Source organism: Hipposideros armiger, unplaced genomic scaffold (assembly GCF_001890085.2).
Source record: "Hipposideros armiger isolate ML-2016 unplaced genomic scaffold, ASM189008v1 scaffold_752, whole genome shotgun sequence".
Lineage (NCBI taxonomy): Eukaryota > Metazoa > Chordata > Mammalia > Chiroptera > Hipposideridae > Hipposideros > Hipposideros armiger.
The window spans coordinates 575,236-602,683 of NW_017732102.1; the positions used below are offsets into that span (position 1 = coordinate 575,236).

At 39.6% G+C, this 27,448-nt stretch overlaps 2 pseudogenes across 1 annotated transcript; both read left to right on the forward strand.

Annotated features, from left to right (window-relative positions):
* Nucleotides 1-11,159: 11,159 nt before the first annotated feature.
* Nucleotides 11,160-13,586, forward strand: LOC109373912 (MAP/microtubule affinity-regulating kinase 3 pseudogene; annotated as a pseudogene). The gene has a single exon (XR_002122319.1). The product of XR_002122319.1 is annotated as an MAP/microtubule affinity-regulating kinase 3 pseudogene (transcript).
* Nucleotides 13,587-24,951: 11,365 nt separating this feature from the next.
* On the forward strand, nucleotides 24,952-26,791 carry LOC109373910 (ATP synthase F(0) complex subunit B1, mitochondrial pseudogene; annotated as a pseudogene).
* The last annotated feature ends 657 nt before the right edge of the window (nucleotides 26,792-27,448 follow it).

Here is a 27,448-nt window from a genome sequence, read left to right on the forward strand (position 1 = left end):
ATCTTTACAACTTTATTGATTATATTCCCCAAACATTCTTTCGTATCCCCATGGCAATCTTGTGGTTACTGATCATGCTTTCTAATTCCCTCACCTTCTCCCTTATTCCCACCTTCCTCCCATCTAGCAACCCTCAGTTTTCTCTCTATATCTCTGAGACTGTTTCTGATTAGTTTATTTATTCTATTCTTTACATTTCACATATAAGTGAGATTATATGGCATTTGTCTTTCCCTGACTGACTTATTTCACTTAGCATAATGTTCTCTAGGTCCATCCATATCATAGTAAATGGTAAGATTTCATTCTTCTTTATGGCCGAGTAATACTCCATTGTAGAAATGTACCACAGTTTCTTAATCCAGTCATCTACCGATGGGCATTTCAGTTGTTTCCAAGTCTTGGCTATTGTAAATAGCACTGTGATAAACATAGGGATGCATATATTTTTTCGAATTAATGTCTTGGGTTTCTCTGGATTGATACCCAAGAGTGGAATTGCTGGGTCATAGGTAGTTCCAGTTTCAATTTTTTGAGATACCCCCATACTGATTTCCATAATGGCTGCCCAATCTGCAGTCCCACCACAAGTGCACCAGGGTTCCCTTTTCTCCACAACCTAGCAGCACTTGTTGTTTGTTGATTTACTGATAGCTGTTCTGACTGGAGTGAGGTGTTATCTCATTGTGGTTTTATTTGCATTTCTCTAATGATTAGTGAGGTTGAGCATTTTTTCATATGTCTGTTTGCCATCTGTATGTCCTCTTTAGAAAAATGTCTCTTCATATTTTCTGCCCATTTTTTAATTGGGTTGTTTGGTTTTTTTGGTGTTGAGTTGAATGAATTTTTAAATAAATTTTGGATATTAACCCCTTCCATATGTATCATTGACAAATATCTTCTCCCATTCAGTAGCATGCCTTTTTGTTTTATTGATGGTTTCCTTTGCTGTGAAAAAACTTTTAAGTTTGATGTAATCCCATATGTTTATTTTATTTTATTTTTTGCTTTCCTTGCCTGAGGGCGTATATCAGTACAAATATTACTAAAGGTAATGTTTGCAAATTCACTTCCTATATTTTCTTCTAGGAGCTTTATGGTTTATATTTAAGTCTTTAATCCATTTTGATGTATTCTAGGATGGCGTAAGGAGGTGGTCCAACTTAATTTTTTTTGCATGTGTCTGTCCAGATTTCCCAGCACCATTTATTGAATAAATTGTCTTTACCCCAATGCAAATTATTGCTTCACTTGTCATAGATTAAATGACCATATGGGTATGTATTTATTTCTAAGCTCTCAATTCTGTTCCATTGATCCATGTGCCTGTTTCATGCCAGAACCACGCTGCTTTGATTACTGTAGACTTATAGTATGATTTGATGTCAGGTATCATGATACTTCCTATTTTTTTTATTGTGAAATAAACATTTTTAAAATTAGTTTCAGCTGTACAACGCACTGCAATAGTTATACTTTCTACCCCTCAAAGTGACAATCCACCTCCCCCAATCCGCTGCCCCACTCCTCCCCCCCATATCATACATATCTATTACAATTCCCTTGACTCCACTCCACACTATACTCCATGCCCCGTGACTATATATATGTATATTCACTTATAGTTGACATACAATATTATACAACATCAGCTTAAGGTGTACAGTATAGTGATCAAACCTCTGTTGGTGGGACTGCAGAGTGATGCAGCTATTACGGAAATGAGTATGGAGGCATCTCAAAAAACTGGAAATGGAACTATTGTATGACCCAGCAATTCCACTCTTGGGTATCTATCCAGAGAAACCCAAGATGCTAATTCGAAAAAATATATCCACCCCTATGTTTACTGCAGCGCCATTTACAATAGCCAAGACTTGGAAACAACCTTTTATTTTGTTCTTATTTCTCAAGATTGCCATGGCTATTCGGGGTCTTTTATGACTCCATATAAATTTTAGGATTATATGTTCTATTTCTGTGAAAAACGCCCTTGGTAGTTTGATAGGAATTGCATTGAATCTATATATCACCTTAGGTAGTATTGACATTTTAACTATATTAATTCTTTCTGTCCATGAGCATGGTATGTGTTTCCATTTATTTGAATCTTCCTTAATTTCTCTCTTCAGTGTCTTATAATTTTCTGAGCACAGGCCTTTTATTTCTTTGGTTAAATTTATTCCTAAGTATTTTATAGTTTTTGAAGCAACTGTGAATGAGACTATTTTCTTAATTTCTCCTTCTGATAGTTTGTTATTGGTGTATACAAATGCAACTGATTACTGAATATTAATTTTGTATCCTGCTACCTTACTGAATTCATTTATCAGTTCTAATATTTTGTTTTGGTGGGGTCTTTGAGGTTCTCTCTATATAGTATCATGTCATCTGCATATTTTACTTCCTTCTTACCAATTTGGATGCCTTTTATTTCTTTTTTTTTGTCTGATTGCTGTAGCCAGAACTTTCAGAACTATGTTGAATAGAAGTGGTGAAAGTGGGCATCCTTGTCTTCTTCCTCATCTTAAGGGAAAAGCTTTTAGCCTTTCCCCATTGAGTACGATGTTTGCTGTGGGCTTATCATATATGGCCTTTATTATGTTGAGATATGATCCCACTATTCCCACTCTGCTAAGAGTTTTTATCATAAATGGCTGCAGGATTTTGTCAAATGCTTTTTTTGCATCCACTGATAGGGCCATATGATTTTTATTTTTCATTTTGTTAATGTGGTGTGTCACATTAATTGATTTACAGATATTGAACCAATCTTGCACACCAGAAATGAACCCCACTTGTTCGTAGTGTATGATCTTCTTAATGTATTGCTGAATCCTGTTTGCTAATATTTTGTTGAGGATTTTTGCATCTATGTTCATTAGGGATACAAGCCTGTAGTTTTCATTTTTTTTAATGCCTTTGTCTGATTTTGGGATCAGGGTGATAGTGGCCTCATAAAAAGATTTTGGTGGTCTTTTCTCCTTCTGGAGTTTTTGGAATAGTTTGAGTAGAATAGGTAATAATTCTTTTTTAAATGCTTTTTTGAATGTTTGATAAAATTCACCTGTGAAGCCATCTGGTCCAGGGCTTTTGTTTGTCGGGAGCTTGTTGGTTACTGATTCAATTTCCTTGGTAGTAATCAGTCTATTCAGGTTTTCTGTTTCTTCTTTAGTTAGCCTTGGAAGGTTATATGCTTCTAGAAAATTATCCATTTCTTCCAGATTGTCAAATTTGTTGGCATATAGTTGCGCATAGTATTTTCATAAATTTTTTTGTATTTCTGTGGTGTCTGTTGTTGTCTTTCATTTCTGATTTTATTAATTTGAATCCTTTTTTTTTTTTGGTAAGTCTGGCTAGAAGTTTGTCGATTTTGTTTATCTTTTCAAAAAACCAGCTCTTGGTTTCATTGATCTTTTGTATTGTTTTTCTGGTCTCTATTTCGTTTATTTCCGCTCTGGCCTTTATTATCTCTTTCCTTGTACTGCCTTTGGGCTTATTTTGCTGTTTTTTTTTTCCATTTCCCTGAGGTGTAAGGATAACCTGTTGATTTGAGATTTTTCTTGTTTCTTTAGGTAGGTCTGCATTGCTATGAACTTCCCTCTTAGGAGCTCTTTTGCTGTACCCCATAGATTTTGAGTCGTTGTGCTTTCATTTTTATTTGTTGCGAGGTGAATCTTTTGATTTCTTCCTTAATGTTATATTTGACCAATTCATTATTTAGTAACATGTTATTCAGCCTCCATGTATTTGTGTTTTCCAGTTTTTTTTTCTTGTAATTGATTTCTAATTTCATAGCACTGTGGTCAGAGAAGACACTTGATATGATTTCAATTTTACTAAATGTATTAATTGTTTTGTGGCCTATCATGTGGTCTATCTTGGTAAATGTTTCATGTGTGCTTGGGAAGAATGTATATTCTGTAGCTTTGTGGTGAAGTGCTCTAAAAATATCGATTAAATCCAACTGGTCTAATATGTCATTTAAGGCTGCTGTTTCCATATTGATTTTCTGTGGGAGGATCTGTCCCTTTTTGTCAGTGGTTTGTTGAAATCCCTTAGTATGATAATGTTACTGTTGATCTCTGTGTTTGTCAGTAAATATCTGTTTTATATATTTAGGTGCTCCTATGTTGGATCATAGATGTTTACCAAGGTTATGTTCTCTTCTTGGATCGTTCCCTTTATTATGTTGTAGTACCCTTCTTTGTCTTTTATTATATTCATTTTAAAGTCTATTTTGTCTGAAAAAGGTATTGTTACTGCAGCTTTTTTCTCATTTCCTTTTGCATGAAACATCTTACTCCATCCCTTTCAGCCTGTGTGTGCCTTTTGATTGAGGTGATTCTCTTGTATACAGCATGTGCAAGGGTCTAGTTTTCTTATCCACTCAGCCATTTACATTTAACATGATTATTGATAGGTACATAGTTATTGCCCTTTTCTATTTGTATTTCTGGTCTTCATTAGTTAGATTGTTTTCATCTTTCTTCTGCTTAAAGAAGCCCTTTTAACATTTCCTGCAATGCTGGCTTGGTGGTAATGAATTCCTTTAGCTTACTCTTTTATGGGAAGCTCTTTATCTCTCCTTCAATTTTAAATGATAGCCTTGCTGGATAAAGTAATCTAGGTTGTAGGCATCTGTTTTTTATCACTTTGAATCCCTCCTGCCACTCCCTTCTGTCCTGCAAAATTTCTGTAGAAAAGTCAGCCGATATTCTTGTGGGGGTACTCTTGTAAATGACTGCTGCCTGTCTCTTGCTGTTTTTAGGATTCTGTCTTTGTCTTTAACCATTGCCATTTTAACTATAATGTGTCTTTATGTGGGCCTCTTTGGATTCATCTTGGTTGGAACTCTGCACTTTCTGGGCTTGTATGTCGATTTCCTTCACCAGGTTATGGAAGTTTTCTGTCATTATTACTTCAAATATGTTCTCGATCCCTTGCCCCCTTTCTTCTCCATCTGGTATTCCTATGATGTGCATGTTGTTGTCTTTGATGTTATCCCACAGGTCTCTTAAACTGTTTTCATTGTTTTTTATTCTTTTTTCTTTTTGTTGTTCCACTTGGGTCATCTTGCTATCTTGTCTTCTAAGTCGCTGATTCGATCCTGTTTCATCTAATCTGCTGGTAATTGTGTTCTTTATTTCAGTTATTGCATTCTTTAGTTCTAACTGGTTGTTTTTCATGATTTCTCTATCCTTTTTTATGTTCTCATTAAGTTCCTTAAACATTCTTATCATCAGTGTCCTAAACTCTGTCTCTGATAGGTTGGTCACCTCTATTTCATTTAGTTTCACTAATTCTGGAGGTTTCTTCTGTTCTTTTATTTGGGCATATTTGTTTCCTCATTCTGGCTGACTGTTTGTGCTTGCTTCAATGCATTAGGTAGATCCCCTAGGTCTCTCAGTCTTTGCTGGGTGGACTTACGTGGTATGTGTCCTTTATATTTGAATTGCTCAGTCTCTCTATTCTCCTATGCATGTGTTCCAGAAGTGTCCCTTGTGTTGTGTGTCCTCTCCTATTGAAGTTGAGCTTTGATTGTTTTTGACTTATCAGTAGGTGAGATTGACTCCCAGGCTGACTAACAGTGAGAATTGGCTATGGCCACAGTGTATGACCTGCTGTGTGATGGTTGACCCCTCAGATGAGGTTTGGCCTGTATGGGCTCTTGTGCCTGTAGAGTATTCCCTTTGGGTGTGTCTCTTGTAGGTCAGACCCGGTAATGCTCTGGTTTGGTCTAGAGTTGGCCTCTGGGTGTGATGATTCTTTTGCCTCTTGGGCTGTGCCCTGGTGCAGGGTGATTTCAGAACAAAACAAATCAACAAACACAATCACAAGAAAAACAACAACAAAACGAATTACACTCACATGTAAAAACAATCGACAACCAACACTCAACACACACACACAAGTATCAAAAATACAAAAAATAAAACAAAAAAATAGCAACACCCCCCCCAAATCAATACAGAAAAATGGAAAGAAGGAGGAAAAGTAGAGCAAGGAAAAGAAAAAAGAAAAGAAGGGAGAGAGAAAGGGGAAATATCTATATCTATATCTATCTATATAGATAGATATATCTACACACATGTGCACACATACACACACACACATATTACTAAAAATGATGATAATAATAAAATAGAAAAACAAAAAAAAAAGCAGAGACAGTCTTGGTTTAAGTCCACCAAGCTATCTCCAGGTTGTCGTCTGCCGTACAAAAACTCACCTGCTTCTTGTGGAGGCAGAGCTGGTCACCTGGCACCCAGTGTCCCTGGCAATGCAGTTCTAGATGAGTGGGACTATGGGGTGTGGTTAGTAGTTTTTACAAAGTTAGTGCAGTTTGTGCTTTCACCTGCACAAATGCGCACTGAGAGCACACCTAGCCCCTGGGAGGTGGGCTTCTTCCCTGTGCGCAGGTCTCCTGGGCCTTAGCGCACTTCTTCCATCAGAGGCTGTGGGGAGCGTGAGATTTCTGAGCTGCTGAAAGCCCAGAGCTGCCTCTGCCACCCCAGTGTGTGATTCCGCAGCTGAAATTGCCCTGGAAAGTGGGGGCTGGGTAGGCAGTCACACTCCTTCCAGCCTCTTCCCTAGGTTACAGCTGTAAGGTGGCTATTTCCAGTTCTTGAGGGCTGCAGCATCTCTGTAATCTGACACTACCCTTCCCTTCAGGGACCAGCTTAAGGCTCTGGAAGGGCAGGGGTAGGATTGCTGTGGGAGAGTGGGGTTGGGGTCCTGGTTATGGAGTTTTTTCTGCTTTCTGTCTGACCGAGAGAGCTCAGCCACAGTTCTCTGCTGAGGTTTGTGCCTGGAACGCTGGGCCTTGCTGTGCCCTATGCTGATCCCTTGGTAGGATTGTGGGGCATAGGGAGGGAGCCCACCACCTGGTTGCTACTGCCTCCGGTCCTCTTCCTGGGGCCCCAAGTCTCCGCAGCTGTGGATGTGGTCTGTGTCTCCGCATGCCTCCCTTCCTTTATCCCCACATTTGCCTGGTTTGCCCACCTTCAGGTAATCCTCGTGTAACACTCTTAGCTGTTCTGTGTGATGAGCAGAGAATCCTTTGATGAGTTATAGATGTTCAATTTGTGGTAACTTCCAGGGGAGAACTCAGGAAGCCCACCTCACTGCCGCCATTTCTATGACGTCTGAGTCATTAGTCCTTTTAAATCTCAGGTCTACCCCTTTTGGGACCCATAAGCTCTCACCCTTTGAGATAATTACAGGATGTCCTATGCATTTAGCCCCTGCCACGTAAGCTAAGTTACTGTGTTATTCTATTTCTACCTTTAACTTTGATATATTTAAGCTCTGCTTCTGATGCCACTCAACACTGGACACCAGCTCTATCCTGATCCATGCATTCTCCCCTTGATGTAAGAAATGACTCCCAGAGGAGGCCCTTCTGATATTGAGGGACAAAAGGCTGAACATATATCAAGAGACAAAAGTCTGGACATTGGAAAACCTGAGCTAGAAGACCTGACTGTTAATCAATGATGCTTTTAGAGAAAAGATCTTGATCAAGAGGGGGGGGAATGATAAAAGTGAACTGGCATCTTAGGATGACTAACCATAGAGCTGGGAGGACTATGGGTGGAGCTGGGCCCTTTGTTAACTCTCTAGTCTTGACTTCCTGTTAACCTTTGTGGTAACTTCTGGGGGAGGGATTTGTATATATGGAGGTCATCTTGAGAACTCTCGCTGTCTCTTTTTGTACATGTGTGGCTGGTTGGAGCCCCGGCTGGAGGTGTGCATTCCCACACTGCTGTGGTGGTTTTGTTTCTTTTCTTTTTCCTGAATAAACCACTCTTTTGGTGGACTACCTGGAGAATTATTTTGTCCAGTCAACATAATGAACTCACTGTATCAACAACTGAAAGAAGAAAAAGCATGTAATTACTTCAATAGATGCAGAAAAATCATTTGACAAAATTCAAAATCCATTTATGATTAAAACAAAACCCCTCAAAAACATGACAAAAATTCTCAACCTGAAAAGGGATATATACAAAAAACTTACAGCTAGGGCAATCGAGTGGCTCAGTTGGTTAAGAGCTCGCTCAAGAGTTTGAGCTCTGAGCAACAGCAGTTCGATTCCTGGCCTGAGCTGAGCAGTCAGTGAGCTGCCAACAGGTGGCAGGATGGCTCAGCTTAAAAAAAAACCCAAAAAACTTACAGCTAACATCAAACTTGATAAGACTGCAAGCTTTCCCTGTTCACTAATATTAGGAACAAGACAAGGAAATCCACTCTTACTACTCCTATTCAGCATTGTAGTTGAGATCCTAACCAATGCAATACGGCAAGAAAAAGAAATATGCATGTGTCTTACAAAGGAAGAAATAAAACTATCTATTTGCCGATAACATAATTGTGTATGTAGAAAATCTCAAGATATCTCCAAAAAACTACTATACTAGAAACCATGGCATGGGAGAAAATATTTGCAAATTCCAGGGATGGCCGAGTGGTGCGTTGGTTAAGAGTTGGCTTGGGAATGCCAGCTCTGAGAAGTAGGGCCTCGGTTCGGATCCCAACTGAGGGCCAGTGATGCTGTACCCTCTACAGCTAGGATGGTGAACAACAGCTCCACCTGGAGCTGGGCTACTGTGAGGTGATGGCAAGGCTGCAGCAGGGCTGCAGTGGGCTTCCGTGAGCTACCATGAGTGGCTGGCAACCAGCGTGAGTGGCTGGCAGCCAGTGTGAGTGGCTGGCAGCTGGCATGAGCTGCTGTGAGTCGCTGTGAACGGCCATCCAATGGCTGGTGACCAATTGCCTCACCTGGGAAAAGCACAATGATAATACCAACATGGGCCAGTGAAGCGATGTCCTCCACAGCTAGACTGAAGAACAAAAGGACAGCAACTTGTCTGTTCCCCTTCCCCAATTCCCCAATAAAATTTTTAAAAAAATTTTACAAATTGTATATCTGATAAGGTATAAGTATCCAAAATATATAAAACATTCATACAACTCAATAGGGGAAAAAAATCAATCAGTCTGATTAAAAAGTGAATAAATATTTTTCCAAAGATATACAAGGTGTGAAAGAAAAAAATATGGTGAATGCTGCTGCTGAGTGCCATCCAACAGAAAGGCAGGGATCTTCAATACCGGATGCAGTGCATTGAACCTTAGTAACAGTGTGTGACAAGTTTCAACTAGTTTGGTGCAGTCAGTCAGGTGTGAGCTATGGTTGAGAGAAGGGAGTTTTAAAGTGTGCCATAAATCATCCTCCTTCATGACAATGCTCCATGTCACACATCACTTCTGGCACATGGCAATTTCTGTCAAATAAAAACATTGTGATGTGTCCTCACCTACCTTGTTCACCAGATCCTGCACTGTATGACTTCTGGCTCTTCCCCAAACTCAAAATGATTCAGGACATCGAGGCAGCCATGACAGCACAACTAAAGACACTCACAAAAGAGGACTTCCAGAACTGCTTCAGAAAGTGGTAAGAATGATGTGCTAAGTGTGTTTGAAGTGAAGGAGAATATTTTGAGGGGGATTAATGGCAATGTGTCTTTTACTGTAATAATTTTTTTATTTAAACATTCACTGTAGTTTTTGAACACACCTCATACAAATGACCAACAGCTATATGAAAAATTGCTTAATGTCACTAATTATCAGGAAAATGCATATCAAAAGTACAATGAGTTATCACTTCACAGCTGTTAAATGGCTATTATTAAAAAGACAAGAAATAACAAGTGTTGGTGAAATATGGAAAAAAGGGAATCCTTATACACTGTTTGTGGGAATGTAAGTTGGTGCAGCCACTATGGAAAACAGTATTTTTCTTCAAAAAATTAAAAATATAATTACCATGTGGTCCAGCAATTCTACTCCTGGGTATTTGTCCAATGGGAACAAAATCATTAAATTGAAAAGATATTTGCACCCCAATGTTCATTGCAGCATTATTTATAATAGTGAAAACATGGAAATATTCTAAGTTTCCATTGCTGGGTGGCTGAATAAAGAAAATGTGTACAATGGAATATTATTTAGCCACACAAAAAAGGAAATCCTGTCATTTGCAATAACATGAGTGGACCTTGAGGACATTATATTAAGTGAAATAAGTCAAAGAAAAAAGACAAATACTGTATGAAAAACAACAAAAAATTAAACAAACAAACAAAAAAACAAACTCATAGATACAAAGAACAGATTGATGGTTGCCAGATGCAATGTGTGGAAGTGGATGAACTAGGAAAAGGTGTTCAAAAGGTACAAAACTTCCAGTAATAAGATAAATAAGTACTGGGAAAGTAATGTACATCATAGTAACTATAGTTAACATATTGTATTATATATTGAAAGTTGTAAGGGAGTAGATCTTAAAAATAGTCATCACAAGAAAAAAATTAACTGTGGTGATGGATGTTAATTAAACTTATTATGATAATCATTTCACAATGTATACATATCAAATTATTATATTGTACACCTAAAACTGATATAGTGTTATATGTCAGTTATATCTCTGTTTTTTTAAAAAGCTACTAAAACTAATAAGTGAGTTTAGCAAGGTCATAGGATACAAGGTCAATACAGAAATCTCAATTATATTTCTATACTACAAATGAACAATCAGAAGTTGAAATTTTAAAAAGGTACCATTTAAAACAGCACCAAAGGGCAGCGGCGGCGGCGGTGGCCAGCAGGCGGAGGCTGAGGCGGAAAGCGAGCCAGAGCACCACGAGCAGCCGGGCCCCCTCCGTGGCCGGCGCCCGCAGCCCGCGGCGGCCTGTCTTGCGCTCCACCTCCTGCACATCCTCCTCCGCTTTCTCTTCAGGGGCCGCCAGCGGCGCTGTGTGGAGGCCCGGGCGCTGAAACCCGCGGTGCGACGGGCGGGGGCGGAGGAGGAGGCGAGGGGGTCCCGGCCCGCGGGGCGCCCTGAGGCGTGGGGACGCCGGCGGGCCGACCCTCAACCCGCTGCCGCCGGCCCGGCCCTGCCACCACCGCCCGCGGGATTCCTCGCCGGGGCCGGGGGAGCATGAGCCCCGGGACCCGCCGGGGGACGGCCCGGGCCCGGCCCGGGATCTAGACGGCCGTGGGGGAGGGGAGCCGCCGGCCACTCCAGGACGCGGTCGCCGGCCTCTGGGGCCGTGCTGTTTTGTTTCACCCTCACGTTGTGCGGAGTGAAGTGAAGTAGAATGTCCACGAGGACCCCATTGCCAACGGTGAATGAATGAGACACCGAGAACCACACGTCACACGGAGATGGGCGGCAAGAAGTTATCTCTCGCACCGGGCGCTCAGGAGCTCGTTGTAGAAACTCTATAGCTTCCTGTGCAGACGAACAGCCTCACATCTGAAACTACAGACTGTTGAAAACAATTGGCAAAGGGAATTTTGCAAAAGTGAAATTGGCAAGACACATCCTTACAGGCAGAGAGGTTGCAATAAAAATAATTGACAAAACGCAGTTGAATCCAACAAGTCTCCAAAAGCTCTTCAGAGAAGTAAGAATAATGAAGATTTTAAATCATCCAAACATAGTGAAGTTATTTGAAGTCATTGAAACTGACAAAACACTCCACCTAATCATGGAGTATGCAAGTGGAGGTGAAGTGTTTGACTATTTGGTTGCACATGGAAGAATGAAGGAAAAAGAAGCAAGAGCTAAATTTAGACAGATAGTGTCTGCGGTCCAGTACTGCCACCAGAAGCGGATTGTTCACAGAGATCTCAAGGCTGAAAATCTATTGTTAGATGCTGATATGAACATTAAAATAGCTGACTTTGGTTTTAGCAATGAATTTATTGTTGGCAGTAAACTGGACACGTTTTGTGGCAGTCCTCCATATGCAGCCCCAGAACTCTTCCAGGGCAAGAAATACCACGGGCCCGAAGTGGACGTGTGGAGCCTTGGTGTCTTTCTTTACACCCTCGTCAGCGGGTCGCTCCCCTTTGATGGACAGAACCTAAAGGAACTGAGAGAGAGAGTATTAAGAGGGAAATACAGAATCCCTTTCTACATGTCCACAGACTGTGAAAACCTTCTCAAATGTTTCCTGGTGCTAAGTCCAATCAAACGAGGCACTCCAGAGCAAATCATGAAGGACCGGTGGATCAATGCCGGCCATGAGGAGGACGAGCTCAAGCCATTTGTTGAGCCAGAACTAGACATCTCAGATCAGAAGAGGATAGATATTATGGTGGGAATGGGATATTCACAAGAAGAAATCCAAGAATCTCTGAGTAAAATGAAATATGATGAAATCACAGCTACATATTTGTTGTTGAGGAGAAAATCTTCAGAGCTGGATGCTAGTGACTCCAGTTCTAGCAGCAATCTTTCACTTGCTAAGGTTAGGCCAAGCAGTGACCTCAACAACAGCACTGGCCAGTCTCCGCACCACAAAGTGCAGAGAAGTGTTTCCTCAAGCCAGAAGCAGCGGCGTTACAGTGACCATGCTGGGCCGGCGGTTCCTTCAGTTGTGGCATATCCGAAAAGGAGTCAGACCAGCACTGCAGATGGTGACCTCAAAAAAGATGGAATTCCCTCCCGGAAGTCAAGTGGCAGTGCTGTTTGGAGGAAAGGGAATTGCTCCAGCCAGTCCCATGCTCGGGAATGCAAGCAACCCCAACAAGGCGGATATTCCTGAACGCAAGAAGAGCTCCGCTGTCCCAAGTAGTAATACAGCATCTGGCGGAATGACTCGGCGGAATACTTATGTTTGCAGTGAAAGAGCTACAACGGATAGAGACTCAGTAATTCCAAATGGCAGAGAGAACAGCACTATTCCTGATCAGAGAACCCCAGTTGCTTCCACACACAGTATTAGCAGTGCAACCACCCCGGATCGAATCTGCTTCCCCAGAGGCACTGCCACTCGTAGCACTTTCCATGGCCAGCCCCGGGAGCGGCGGACCACCACCTACAATGGCCTGCCCGCCTCGCCCAGCCTGTCCCACGAAGCCACGCCACTGTCACAGACCCGAAGCCGAGGCTCCACTAATCTTTTCAGTAAATTAACCTCAAAACTCACCAGGAGGCTTCCAACTGAATATGAGAGGAACGGGAGATATGAGGGCTGAAGTCGCGACGTGTCTGCTGAGCAAAAGGATGACAGCAAATAAGCAAAGCCTCGTTCCCTGCGCGTTACCTGGAGCATGAAAACCACTAGTTCCATGGACCCCGGTGACATGATGCGGGAAATCCGCAAAGTGCTGGACGCCAATAACTGCGACTATGAGCAGAGAGAGCACTTCCTCCTCTTCTGTGTCCACGGCGATGGGCACGCAGAGAACCTCGTGCAGTGGGAGATGGAGGTGTGCAAGCGGCCAAGACTCGCTGAATGGGGTCCGGTTCAAGCGGCTCTCAGGGACATCCATAGCTTTCAAAAATATTGCTTCCAAAATTGCCAATGAGCTAAAGCTGTAACCCAGTAATTATGGTGTAAATTAAGTAGCCATTTTCCTGAACACTGATGGAAATGTATAGAATAATATTTAGGCAATAACATCTGCATCTTCTAAATCATGATATTAAACTAAGGAGAGCACGCCTGGGAGCGAAAGCTGGCCTTTTTTCTACCAATGCACTACATTAAAGATGTGTGACACGTGAAAAAAAAAAGCACCAAAAAAGAACTATTTAAATATAAATCTTACAAAATATGTGCAGGATCTGTATGCTTAAAAGTAGAAAACACTGATGAGAGAAATTAAAAATCTAAATGAATGGAGTCATGATCATGTTCATTGGAAGACTCAGTATTGCTAAGATGTCACTTTCCCCCAAATTGTTTCAACACAGTTTCAATCAAAATCCCAGAAGAATTTTTTATAGAAATTGACAAGCTGGTCTTTTTATTGTCTCCATAGTTATGGCTTTTTAAGAATGTCATATAGTTGGAATATTTCAATATGTGGCCTTTTCAGATTAACTTCACCCACTTAGTAACATGCATTTAAGATTTCTCCATGTCTTTTTATGGCTTGATAGCTCATTTTTTTTAGCCCTGAATAATAGTCCTTTGTCTGGATATACCACAACTCACCTACTAAAGGACATCTTGGTTGCTTCCAAGTTTTGGCAGTAATAAATCAAGTTTCTATATACATCCATATGGAGGTTTTTGTGTGAACATGTTTTCATCTCCTTTGAGTTAATACCAAGGAGCATGATTTTATGTTAAGAGTATGTTTAGTTTTGTGAGAAATCGCCCAAATGTCTTCCAAAGTGGTTGTACCTTGCCCACAGGAATATCTTGCACATAAAAATTACAGAAAGGTGATAGGGATATTGTCTGTTTTTAAAAATATAGCCTGATAGAGAAATTAAGAGAATTTAGAAAATGCTTGCAAAAGACACACCTGATAAAGAACTATTATCCAAAATATACCAAGAACTCCTACAACTAAAAATGAAAACAATCCAATTAACAAATGAGCTAAAGACCTTAAAAGACCCCTCACCAAAGAAGATACACAGATGGCAAATAAGCATACAAAAAGATGTTCCATGTCATATGTCATTAGGGAAATGCAAGTCAAAACAACAATGAGATAAACACCTACTAGAATGACCCAAATATGGAGCACTAAAAACACCAAATGCTAACGAGGATGTGGAGCAATAGGAAAATTCATGCATTCCTTGTGGGAATGCAAAATGGTACAACCATTTTTGGTGACCTTTCTGTTATTGATTTCTAGTTTAATTCCACTGTGGTCTGAGAGCAGACATCATATGATTTTTAATCTTTTAAATTTGTTACAGCAAATTTATTTTATGGCCCAGAATGTGGTTTGTCTTGGTGAATGTTCCAAAGTGAGACTGAGAAAAATGTATTCTGCTGTTGTTGAACGAAGTCATCTATAGACGTCAATTACATCCAATTGATTGTGTTGTTAAGTTCAACTATATCCTTCCTGGTTTTTTGTTGGAGCTGTCCATTTCTGAAAGAGGGTTGTTGAAGTCTCCAACTGTGATAGTGGATTCATTTGTTTCTCCTTGCAGTTCTACCAGGTTTTGCCTCATGTAATTTGATGCTCTGTTGTTAACAATTGTATGTTAACAATTGTAATGTCTTTTTGGAGCATTGATCCCTTTATCATTGTGTAATTCTCTTTATCCCTGATAATTTTCCTTACTTTGAAGTGTGCTCTGCCTGGAAAAAATATATGTACTCCTGCTTTCTTTTGATTGGTGATATCATGGCATATTTTTCCCCATTCATTTACTTTTAATCTATATGTCTTTATATTTAAGATCTTTTGTTGTTTGTTTTTTAGTAGAAAACCCATATAGTTTGGTTGTGTTTTTTATATACTCTGACAATCTGTCTTTTAATTCATTTATTTAGGCATTGACATTCAAAGTTATTATTGATATTAACATTTACCATATTTTTAAATGTCTTCTATTCGTTGCCCTTGTTCTTTGTTCCTTTTTTTCCTACCTTTGGTGGTTTTAATGGAGAATTTTTTATGATTTTGTTTTCTCTCCTTTCTTAGCATATCAGTTATACCTCTTTTTTTATTTTATAAACTTTATTTTAGTTGCCCTAGAGTTTGCAAAGTACATTTACAACTAATTCAAGTTCATTTTCAAATAACACTATTCCACTTCACAGGTCATGTGTGTACCTTACAATAACAAAATAATCCTAGTCCCTTTCTCTCATCTCTTTTATTATTGCTCTCATTTATTTCACACACACACACACACACACACACACACACACACACATATATATATATATAATCAAATACATTGTTGCTATTATTGTTTTGAACAAACTGTTACTGTGTTAGGTCAATTGAGAATAAGAAAAATAAAAAATGTATTTTATCTTCACTTATTTATTCCTCAATGCACTTCCTTTCTTTATGTAGATATGAATTTCTGACATATCATTTTCCTTCTCTCTAAGGAACTTCTTTTAACATTTCTTGCATGGCAGGTCTACTGGCAACAAATTCCCTCAATTTTTGTTTGTCTGAGAAAGTCTATATTTTTCCTTCACTTTTGAAGGGTAATTTTGTAGGGTACAGAATTCTAATTTGGTGGGGTTTTTTTCCTCTCAACACCTTAAATATTTCATTCCACTTTCTTATTGCTTGTATGGTTTCTGAGAAGTTAAATGTATTTCTTGTCTTTGTTCTTCTATAGGTAAGGTGTTTTTTTCCCAACTCCAGCTTTTTTCCTTTATTTTTGACTTTCTGCAGTTTGTATGTGATATGCAGAAGTATCATTTTGGGGGATTTATCCTGCTGGGTGTTCTCTGAGTTTCCTGGATCTGTGGTTTGGCATGGCATTAATTTGGGGAAATTCTCAGTCATTGTTGTTTCAAGTATTTCTTCTGTTTCTTTCTTTCTTTCTTTCTTTCTTTCTTTCTTTCTTTCTTTCTTTCTTTCTTTCTTTCTTTCTTCTTTCTTTCTTTCTTCTCCTTCTGGTATTCCCATTACACATATGTTACACCTTTTGTAATTGTCCTACAGTCTGCATATTCTGTTCTATTTTTTTGGTCAGTCTTTGTTCTTTTTGCTTTTTAGTTTTTAAGGATTTTATTGATATTCCTCTAGATCAGAGGTTTTTCCCCTCAGTCGTGTTCAGTCTATTAAGTTAATCAAAGACATTCTTTATTTTTATTACAGTGTTATTTTTTTATTTCTAGCATTTATTTTTGGTTATTTCTTAAGCTTTCCACCTCTTTATTACATTGCACATCTGTTCTTGCATGCTGTCTACTTTATTCATTAGAGCCCTTAGCATATTGATCATAGTTATTTCAAATTCCCAGTCTGATCCTTCCAACATCCTGGCCATGTCTGGTTCTCATGCTTGCTTTGTCTTTTCAAACTCTGTCTGAACTGTGTGTTTTTTTGCCTTTTGCTATGCCTTGTAATTTCTTCTTGATAGCCAGACATGTACCAGGTAAAAGGAACTGCTATAAATAGACACTTAATAATGTGGTGGTGAGGTGTGGGAGAAGGGGAAACTTTCTATAGTCTTATGATTAGGTCTCAATCTTTTGTGAGCCTGCGCCTCTTGTCTGTGAACTTCACAGTGTTTCTCAGTTTTTTCTCGCCCTTTAGTTGGGATAGGATGGCTAGAGATAGCTAGAGTTGGGTATTTCCCTTCCCCAGGTCAGTTAGTCTCTAATAATACCCCAGCAGAGTGGGCTCTGATTAACAGGTTTCACCTAAGGCCAGTCCTTGTCAACAGGAACAGAGTTTTCTGGCATATTTCAAAGGGATTCCTTTTCCCCTCCTCCTGTCAGAAGCAGGAGGGGATTTTTCTCTGATATTTACTATGGGAATCTGGTTGAACTTCTGGTGGTAAATCTCACAATATTGTGTCCTTTCTGCCATAACTGGGTCCCCTGGGATTTTTAACTCTGCAGAGTTGTCTGTGCTGAGCCTCCAGCGATTCTTTAATTATAGTTCAGGTTTTGCTACCCTGACACTGGTTCTCTCTCCCGAGTTTCTGTGCCAGGAATTTGTGACTATTATCAAACATAAAAGTAACCAATAATTACATAAGAAATATCCAGTCAATGGAAATTAAAGTCATTTCCAGTCTTTTGCTATTACAAATGGTGCTGCAGTGAATAGCATGCATCATTTCATAGTTTAACTCATTACCTGAAAAATGAAAATTTGCCCTTCTTTATGCTGTTTTCTTTAGATTGTTAGTTTCTGTTTAACATTTTAATTGCATTTCTTATCCCCTCAAAGGATTTTGGGAGGTTGTAGTGTGCAGTAGACAACATTGATACATAAAATAGAATACACAGACCTATCATGAATCAGCTTATCCATCAATTAGTCAGTTTCAGTGTGATGCTTAGATTGGATGTGGATTTAGAAGGGGCAGTTAATTCCTTCCTTCCTTCCTTCCTTCCTTCCTTCCTTCCTTCCTTCCTTCCTTCTTTCCTTCATTTTTCCTTCCTTCCTCCCTTTCGCATTGAGCATCTACCACATGGCATACTTTCTGCTAAGTGATGCAATAGATTTATAGCAGAAACGGTTAGTGTCTTGCCCATATCTCCTTTGCATTCACTATCCCTGTGTATGTTGACCCTATTACTTCCAACCATCAGCACCTTGACTTTTTTTGCTGAAAGTTTCATTTAGCCTTAGGAAAGAAATACTGAGAAGTTAATACTTTCCTACCTTAGGGGCACTCAAGCTATGAGAGATGGGGGTTGGTTGGTATATAAATCTCAGTTATCCAAGGGAGGATAACTCTGAGGCATGTTCTATGTTCTACAGAGCATCCCAGAAGTGTCAGCAGAGCTGAGCTCAGTGGCACATGGTAGTGACCAGCTCATTAACATACCCTTTATTAATTTTCTTCTTTTGTCTGCTCATTTTCTCACTCCTAGTGGTGCTTCCTGGGATCACCTCCCAATAACCCACTTGCACTAAAATCCTTGTCTCAGGACCTGCTTTTGGAGGAACCCAAGCCAAAACATCTGTGCTTAATGGCACTTAACTGCTGAGCAAGAGAAACAAATCATCACATATATGGTCATATAATTAATTCATATTAGGAATAATTATGCTTCTGTTTATAACTGAATATACTTTTTTAAGTGCTGAGGAAGATATTTTATTTTGGAAATGGCTCATGCATTGTTTAGAAAGTTAATTTTTTAATAAAGCATTTAACACATGCCAGATATAAGAAGTAGAAAAAACATTTACACAAGCTACAGGAAGGTAGTAGTAAGTAAAAGTGGATCAAAAATAAAGAATTTCTGCCTTCTTTGATTTTTGAATTCTAAAGAAGACAGAATAAATATAGACACGAAACAAGGAAGTTTACATATCATGTTTTGTGGATTTCCTTTTAATCACTGCTTTCTCTTTGTTGTGATTTTATGATAAAAAAAATACCTGAAAATGGTAGTTGCTTATATAATCAGTTGACAATAATCCCAGAAAAATTATCTTTATCTTTCTTTTATAATGAATTCCAGGAACAATCAGGTCAATGGGGAATCTTAGATGCTGCTGAGAACTACCAATTTTGTGACAATCATTGAAATTGTGCTGTATTATAGCTTTTTTGAGGAAATACAAACAAAGAAGATGTAAATAACCCTCTTTACTTTTCTCATTTCAGCTTTATTTTTTCCACGTTAATCAAACCCAATGTTATTGAAGACAATATAGCATAGAAAAGTATATCTGATTTTTCCCCAGGTGGTTATTATTTTACAATTATCTGGCAAAATAAGGACCAATATTTAGTCAATTCCCATATGTGAGACATTTTCCTTCTGCATTATTTACAATACATGAAAACCTACTTAGCAAACATAGAGAAATATAATGCATTCAGCAATCAAAAATTGGAACATTACTGCCTGGTACTAAATAAGGTGAGCTAGGGTTGTGAAATGGGTTTTTATGGGGAGACTGTTTTATAACCATGAGTGATGATATGTAAACCTTCACAGAGGCAATGTAAAGTGGAAAAAGCAATGGACTCAAAAGGCTGCTACCAACTGCGTAGATTACCTTAGACAAGTCTATTCACCTCTTTGATTCTCAATTTTCTTATGTGCAAGTTGGACGGCTTCTTCTAGATGCTCTTCCCATCCTTTCAAGTCAAGGTGTAATGCCACCTCTTCCAAAAGCTCAAGTTCCAGAGAAGAGGGCAGGAAAGAAGATGGGACATTAGGACAGTGCAGGATGCCTGACCAGCACTCAGGGCAGGGCAGGGCAGAGGTAAGAGCCAAAGTGGAAGCCAAGACCTTATGTGTGGAGCCAAAATTGAACAGTAGAGAAAGAAGTGAAGAGCTGTAATTGGGCTACCAATAAAGGAACTTCGGAATAAGATAACAGACTGTTAGAAACGTCTCAGGGCAACTAGCGTAACTGCAGCATGAAGAAATGAACGTTCATTTGAACATTTGCTAAGAGCCTACCATGTGCTTGGGTGTTCCTGGAAATCAGAACTGGACCACACATAGCCCTGCCTTCTAGGAGTTTAAAATGTAGAGGGACAGTCATATACACCACTAACTAGGCTATACTTTACTTTACAGATAGCACTAAAACAGGATTTTAAATCAAGTGCTGTGGGAGCTCAGAGAATTAAATCTTGCTCAACTAAATCTGGTAGTAGGGATAAGGAAAGGCTTTATAATGGAAGTGATATTTAAACTTGGCCCCGAGAGAAGAGTAGGATCATCAGGTGGAGGATCACGTAAGAAGAGAGAACAGTATTTGAAGAAGGATAAAGGAATGAGGCGGCATGATATGCCTGTTTTTCAAGAGAAGCTGAGCATAACTGGAGCATGAGGAGTGCTGTATAAGTGGTAGGGGGTGAAGCCAGAATGTGTTACCCTTGGATTAGGAAGGGCTTTGTCTCTCATGCTAGGGATTTGGGCCACAATCCAGTAAGATTCTGAATGGTGTCATTAATACAAGCCACACTAACAGGTTTCTAGTAGGCAGCCAGGCCCAGCCCCTATTGGAGGCCAAAAGTGGAGGAGAGAATGAGGTAACAGAGTGAGGAAGGAGAAGGGAGCAGTTAAAGCAATATTGCAATTCCAAGCTAAACTGAGAGGCTAGGGATTTTAGTGATTGAGATGTGGACTACAGAAGGTTTAAAGGGAGAGAGATGATAACTTTAATTTTGGTATAATTGAATACACCTATATGAAGCTTATAATTAGGCTATTGATGATGTGGTTCTGGAATTTGGGAGAGAGCCAGAGATGGATTTAACTGTTTGGGAGAAGGCAGTGAGAATGAATGAGCTGTGTAGGGAGAAAATGGCAAATAGAAAGAGAAGAAAATAAAATGTCTTGGGGGACAACTATCTGATGAGGAGTCAGTGAACATACCAGGAAAGATGAGAAAAGTAGGGTAAAAATAAAAGAGAGTTGTATTGTGGACCCCATGGGAAATTAAGAGTTTATAGGAGAGTTGAAAAATTTTTAAAGCTCAAAGGAGCTCAAGATGGATGAAAAATAAAGAGAGACAATTGGAGTTGGAACTTATGTAAGCACGAAATGAAGAAGTAGAGTCAGTGAGTATAAGAATGATATCATAGGAGAGGAGAGAAACAAGTTGTTAGCTTTAGGTAACACAAGAGTATAAGGAATATTTGGTGACTTTTTATTCAAATATTTCAAACTTGCAGAAAGGTTGTAAAAATAGTACAGAGAGTTTCCACATACTCACATTCACCATTCACTATTTGTTAACATTTCTCTCTTTAAATGATTAGAGTTGCAGGCGTCATGCCCCCTTTATGTCTAGGTATTTCAGTGTATATTTCCTAAAAACAAGGCCATTATTTTCCATAACAACAGCACAATTATCAGGTTGAGGAATTTCACATGGATATAATACTGTTATCTATATAACTACATTCTATATTTAAATTTCAGTAAGTATCCCCCAAATATCTTTTAGCAAATTTTTCCCCATTCTGGACCCAAACCAGGATTGTGTATTTCATTTAGGTGTCATGTCTCTTTCATTCCCTTGAATCTGGAACAATTCCTAAGTCTTTATCTTTCATGATATTAACATTTATTGAAGAGTACAGAGGGGTTATTTTGTAGACTGTCCTTCAATGTAGGTTTAATAATACTTCTTCAAAATTTACTAATTTTTTCAGGAAAACTCCAGAAATGATGTGTTTTTCTCAGGGCATCATATCAGGAGGTGCATGACATTGTTTTGTTCTTTTATTGGGGATATGAACTTAGATCACTTGATAAGATTGTGTCTTCCATGTTTCTCTACTGTAAAAGTAGCAACTTTAATTCTATAATTAGTAATTTGTGGAGAGATACTTTGAGATTTTGTGAATATCCTACTCCTCAGTAGATAATTACCTACTAGTTTTAGTATGCATTGATGATTTTTGCCTGAATCAATTATTATTATGTTTACAAAATGTGGTGATTTAAAAAAATTTGTTCCTTTTGCATTTATTAGTTCGTTTATTACTATAATGAAGAAGTCTTATAGGGCCGGCCGAGTGGCGCGTTGGTTAAGAACTGGTTTGGGACATCAGTTCTGAGCAGCAGGGTCCCAGTTCGGATCCCACATGGGGGCCAGTGACACTGCCCTCTACAGCTAAGATGGTGAACAACAGCTCGACCTGGAGCTGGGCTGCTGTGAGCTGCCGTCGGCATAGGCTGCAGCCCCTACTGCAGTGGGCTGCCATAATCTACCGTGTGTGGCTGGCAGCCAGCGTGAGTGGCTGGTAGCCAGTGTGAGCTGCCAGGAGCCGCCATGAGCGGCCGTCCAGAGGCCGGCGACCTATCTGTCTCACCTGATAATGATAATACCAACATGGGCCAGTGAAGCGACGTCCTCCACAACTAGACTGAAGAACAAAATGACAGCAACTTGTCTATTCCCCTTCCCCCAATTCCCTAGCGCTGTTCCCCTCCCCCAAGTCCTCAATAAAAAATCTTTTAAAAAAATCTTATTTATTTATTTATTTATTTACTTACTTACTTACTTACTTACTTACTTACTTACTTATTTCTTCATATCAGTGTGGATAAAGAAGGTTGTTTTAAAAAACGATGTGTGATGACTTGGACTTTCTTATAAATGGAATGAAAAGAGCCAATGGGTAATGTAGAGAATACAGGGGATAATTACAGCGACCAAGTCTAATGAAGGGATGGGATTAAGAGTGCAGATTGGAGGCGTTGGTACTGGACAGGTGTGGAAACTAGGCAATTTGAAACCTGAAAGGAAGAAAAGGTAGGTGACTGCAGTTTAGGGAACTCACATGTGATGCCCTTCATTGCTTACATGAAGTATGTGGTGATGTCAGCCACTAAACCAGTACCTGATTTGATGAAAATGTCATAAACTCTAACCTTAGATGGCTGGTGAGATGGATGATAACAAATAACTTTAATACCAGGTACTGTGGGGAGCGCTAGGTACAGGTCTGCAATCCCACATCCAAAACCCTTGAGGCCAGAGGTAATATGGAATCCAGAATTTAAGACAATATTGTACATATAACCATCATTTACATAACACCCCCAGCAAGAATCTGGGGCACATTAAGTGATCACACCCAATTTTTATTTCTAAAATGAAGTCAGTGTTTCTAAAGTGAAACATGAATTTTCATATTGAATGTAGTTTCATGTCAGCTTGAATTAGGTTAGGCCACCATAAAAGTTTGCATCAAAATTACAAAAAGTTTTGGTTTTGGGGGCATTTTGCAGTGCTGAACTGTAAATAAAGGAGTGTGTATCTGTATAAACAGTCCTGTGAGAACAAGTACTTCCAACTCAGGGAGTCAAGGAAGCTTTGCAAAGGAGATGATGCTTGCTAGGTTTTGAAGAAAGTGTAGGCTTTTGATTAGGAAAAAATGGGAATTAAAGATAGGATAGAAGAAAAGATGTTACAAACAGAGAGAAGAATTTGAGCAAAGGCACAGAGTCAGGAAAGTCCCTGAATTGTCTGGGTAATTATTGGTAATCTCATGTTGCTGGACCATAGGGTGGTGGGAGGGAATGGCAGAAGATCAAGCTGGAAAGGTGGGTTGGAACATGAACAACAAGAACTCTGAATACCGTTTTCAAAGTTTGAAACTTTATTCTACCATCAGTTACATCTCTGCTGTAATTAGGTAGAACCTGAACTGATTGGGTCCTTTCACAGTGCCAGTGCAGAGGACTGATTGCAGTAGGGAGGCTAAGATAGGGAGGCAGTTGCACTCATGAAGCAGAGATTTGATGAGATCTCATGCAAGCCCAGCATGGGGAGAATGGAGATGTGAGAGCTGAAAATAGGCAGTTTTGAGATCCAAGTTAGAATCAATGGGACACAAGTAATTGGATAGAGAGGGTGGAGGAAAGGGAGATTCAAAGATTGGCTCATGGTTGAACCTCGAGGACAGAAAGCGGGACAGTATAGTGAGTGATGAAGACTAGGGGTTAAGTATTCATCTACCTGGCCTTATACCCTAGCTCTTACTTCCTACCTGTGAAAATTAAAACAAAAAGCTTAATTTTCTCCTCATCTGCAGATGGAAATAATAATAACATCTACCTGAAAGGATAATAGTATGGCTTAAATGAATTAATTCATATAAATACTAATCACAGGACCTGACACATAGAAAACATACCACAAATATTTGCAAATTTTATTGATGATTTTGATGATGATGACACTGAGTGAGATAGAAATCCCAAAAAGATGTTTTAATTCTGGAATTGTCTATAGATTGAATTGTAGTTACAAGATCTTTACAGGAAAATTTCTTTCTCATTTTTACCTCTTTGAATATTTAATACAGAGTAAACTATTTATGCAGACTAAAAGAAGATCCTGTCAACTTTCTTCAAGGTATGATAATAGCCTTATGGCCTTAAGATAACATATATACTCTATCTCTGTATCTATTATGAATACTTAAAAAAAAACAATTGGGGCTGGCCAAGTGGCGCATTGGTTAGGAGTTGGCTTGGGATGCCAGCTCTGAGCATCAGGGCCCCAGTTCAGATCCCACATGAGGGCCAGTGACGCTGCACCCTCTACAGCTAAGAAAGTGAACAATAGCTTGACCTGGAGCTGGGCTACCTGCCATGAGTCGCTGGTGATGGTATAGGCTGTAATGGGGCTGCAGTGGGCTGCCTTAAGCTACCTTGAGTGGCTGGCAGACAGTGTGAGCTGCCAAGAGCCACCATGAGCGGCCATCCAGTGGCTGGCGAGTGACTGCCTCACTTGGGAAGAGCGCAATGATAATACCAACATGGGCCATTGAAGCGAAGTCCTCCACAACTATACTGAAGAACAAAAGAATAGCAATTTGTCTGTTCCCCTTCCCTAATTCCCCAACACTGTTCCCCTTCCCCAGTTCCCCAATTAAAAAACAAAAACAAAAAACAATTAATCACCAAAACACTGTAGCAACCATCTCCTGCCCCTGACAGACTCTCCCAGGTCACTGGGGCACCAAGATCAATGAGTGGGCCCCCACTAACCATATTATCCCAGGTGGTACTTTCTGCTGCCACCACAGCAGCCCCCTCTCTGAAGAACACAGTCTCCCTGGATGCAGGCAATGAGGCTCTTTCACACCTGGGCAGCCAAGTCTTGTCCTTGTACCAACCATTCCTGAATAAGGAGGAAAAGTTTGTCATGGGCTGATCCCTGATGAATTCTTCCAATTCATTTATTCTAAAACTGATGAAACAGGACCCTATGAGATCTGCCAAATATGTTTGTGAACTTGTTGCAATAATATTGCTAACCTTTTTTGATATCAGAGGGATTACTCATTATGAATTTGTATAAACTGGACAAGCAGTTAACCAAGTTTATGATTTGCAAATGTTGAAAAGGCTGTGTGAAAAAGTTAGAAGACCTGAAATTTTCACCAACAATTCATGGCTCTTGTATCACGACAATGCACCAGCTCACACGGCACTGTCTGTGAGGTAAATTTTAGCCAGTAAACAAATAACTGTATTGGAACACCCTTCCTACTCACCTAATCTGGCCCCCAATGACTTCTTTCTTTACCCGAAGATAAAGGAAATATTGATAAGAAGACATTTGGATGACATTCAGGATATCAAGGGTAATACAATGACAACTCTGATGGCCATTCCAGAAAAAGAGTTCCAAAATTGCTTTGAAGGGTGGGCTAAGCACTGGTGTTGGTGCATAGATCCCCAAGGGGAGTACTTTGAAGGTGACCATAAATATGTAGCAATGTTTTGTTTTTTGGTTTTTAAGATTTTTATTGGGGAATTGGGGGATGGGAACAGTGCTAGGGAATTCGGGGAAGGGGAACAGACAAGTTGCTGTCCTTTTGTTGTTCAGTCTAGTTGTGGAGGACATTGCTTCACTGGCCCAAGTTAGCACCATCATTGCGCTCTTCCCGGGCGAGGCACATCAGTTGCCAGCTTCTGGACAGCTGCTCACTGCGGCTGCTGGCCGCTCACGCTGGCTGCTGGCTACACACTGTAGCCCATGGCAACCCACTGCCACAGGGGCTGCAGCCTATGCCGTCGCCGGCGACTCACGGCAGCCCAGCTCCAGGTTGAGCTGTTGTTCAGCATCTTAGCTGTGGAGGGTAGTGTCACTGGCCCTCATATGTGGGATCCGAACTGGGGCCCTCTGGTGTCCCAAGCCAGTTCTTAACCATCACGCCCCTCAGCCGACCCAAATATGTAGCAGTGTTATGTAGCACTTTTTCTAGGATGAGTTCGTGAACTTAATTGTGAGAGCTTCGTATGTTCTTGGGACTTATTTTATATTTTCTATGCAAAGAAATATATGTGAGTACTCCAGAGACCAACTTTGCCATATCAGTAATAGGGTTGATTGTTTGTGTAATTAAAAAATATGGTGCCTTTATTGGGGAATTTGCTGATAAACTCAATGAGCAAAAAAATTTCCCAACTCGGAGAGGTGAAACAGGCTTTCATAAAAAACATTCAGTATGCAATTGATCTGGAGAAGTCACAGCAAGCACTGGTTCAAAAGCGCCATTACCTTTTTGATGTCCAGAGGAAAAACACAGCTATGGCCTTGGAGGTTATTTACCAGGAATGGCTGCATACAGTAGACAAGAGGTAGAGTTTTGCCTAGACTATCTTATCTCTGTGCAGAATATGATGCTTCGAAAGGAACAAGAGCACATGATAAGCTGGGTGGAGAAGCACATGGTGCAGAGCAGGAAAAGGAGACAATTGCCAAGTACATTGCAGATGTAAAGCTTCTTGCAAAGAAGGCTTCAAGCACACCCAGTTCTGTAAATGCATCTATTCTGACTGAGACCGCTAGAAACAGTTGACTGACTAAATGGAAAACAGCATGTGTGACAAAATCTTTCTGTATTGCAGTCTACTGAAGTTACAGTTTATTCCATCTAAAAATGAAAAGCTTGAGTTTCATATAGTGAGGAATTAAAACAATCTATTGATTTTAAAAAGTCACCAAAACACTGGTATTAACTGGGGAAAAAAAGGTTTTAGAGGGGGTAGGGACTAGGGTATAGGTTGAAGTTGCAGTTAAAGAAAAGAAACTGCTCATGAATAGAATTTTATCAAAGTGAAATTCAGAAAACTAGTTACAGATATTCAAAATGGCATCGATCAGTATGGCAAATGTTGAAAAATGACTTGAATTTCAGTCTGATTAGAGAGCTGCCTGTCAATTAGGCTTTCACAAAAAGCTCTGTGTGGCTTAATCTCTTTAAAATTCTTCAAAAGAATTGCTTAGTCTTCTGGATAACACACACACACACACACACACACACACACAGAGGGTGCCAAAAAATGCATACACATTTTAAGAAAGGAAAAGCTGTATTAAAATTGCAATAATATACACCAATAACAAAAGATGAATACAAGTCATGTATATACATTTTTTGGCACTCCCGGGAGATTTCATATATATATATATATATATATATATATATATATATATATATATATATATATATATA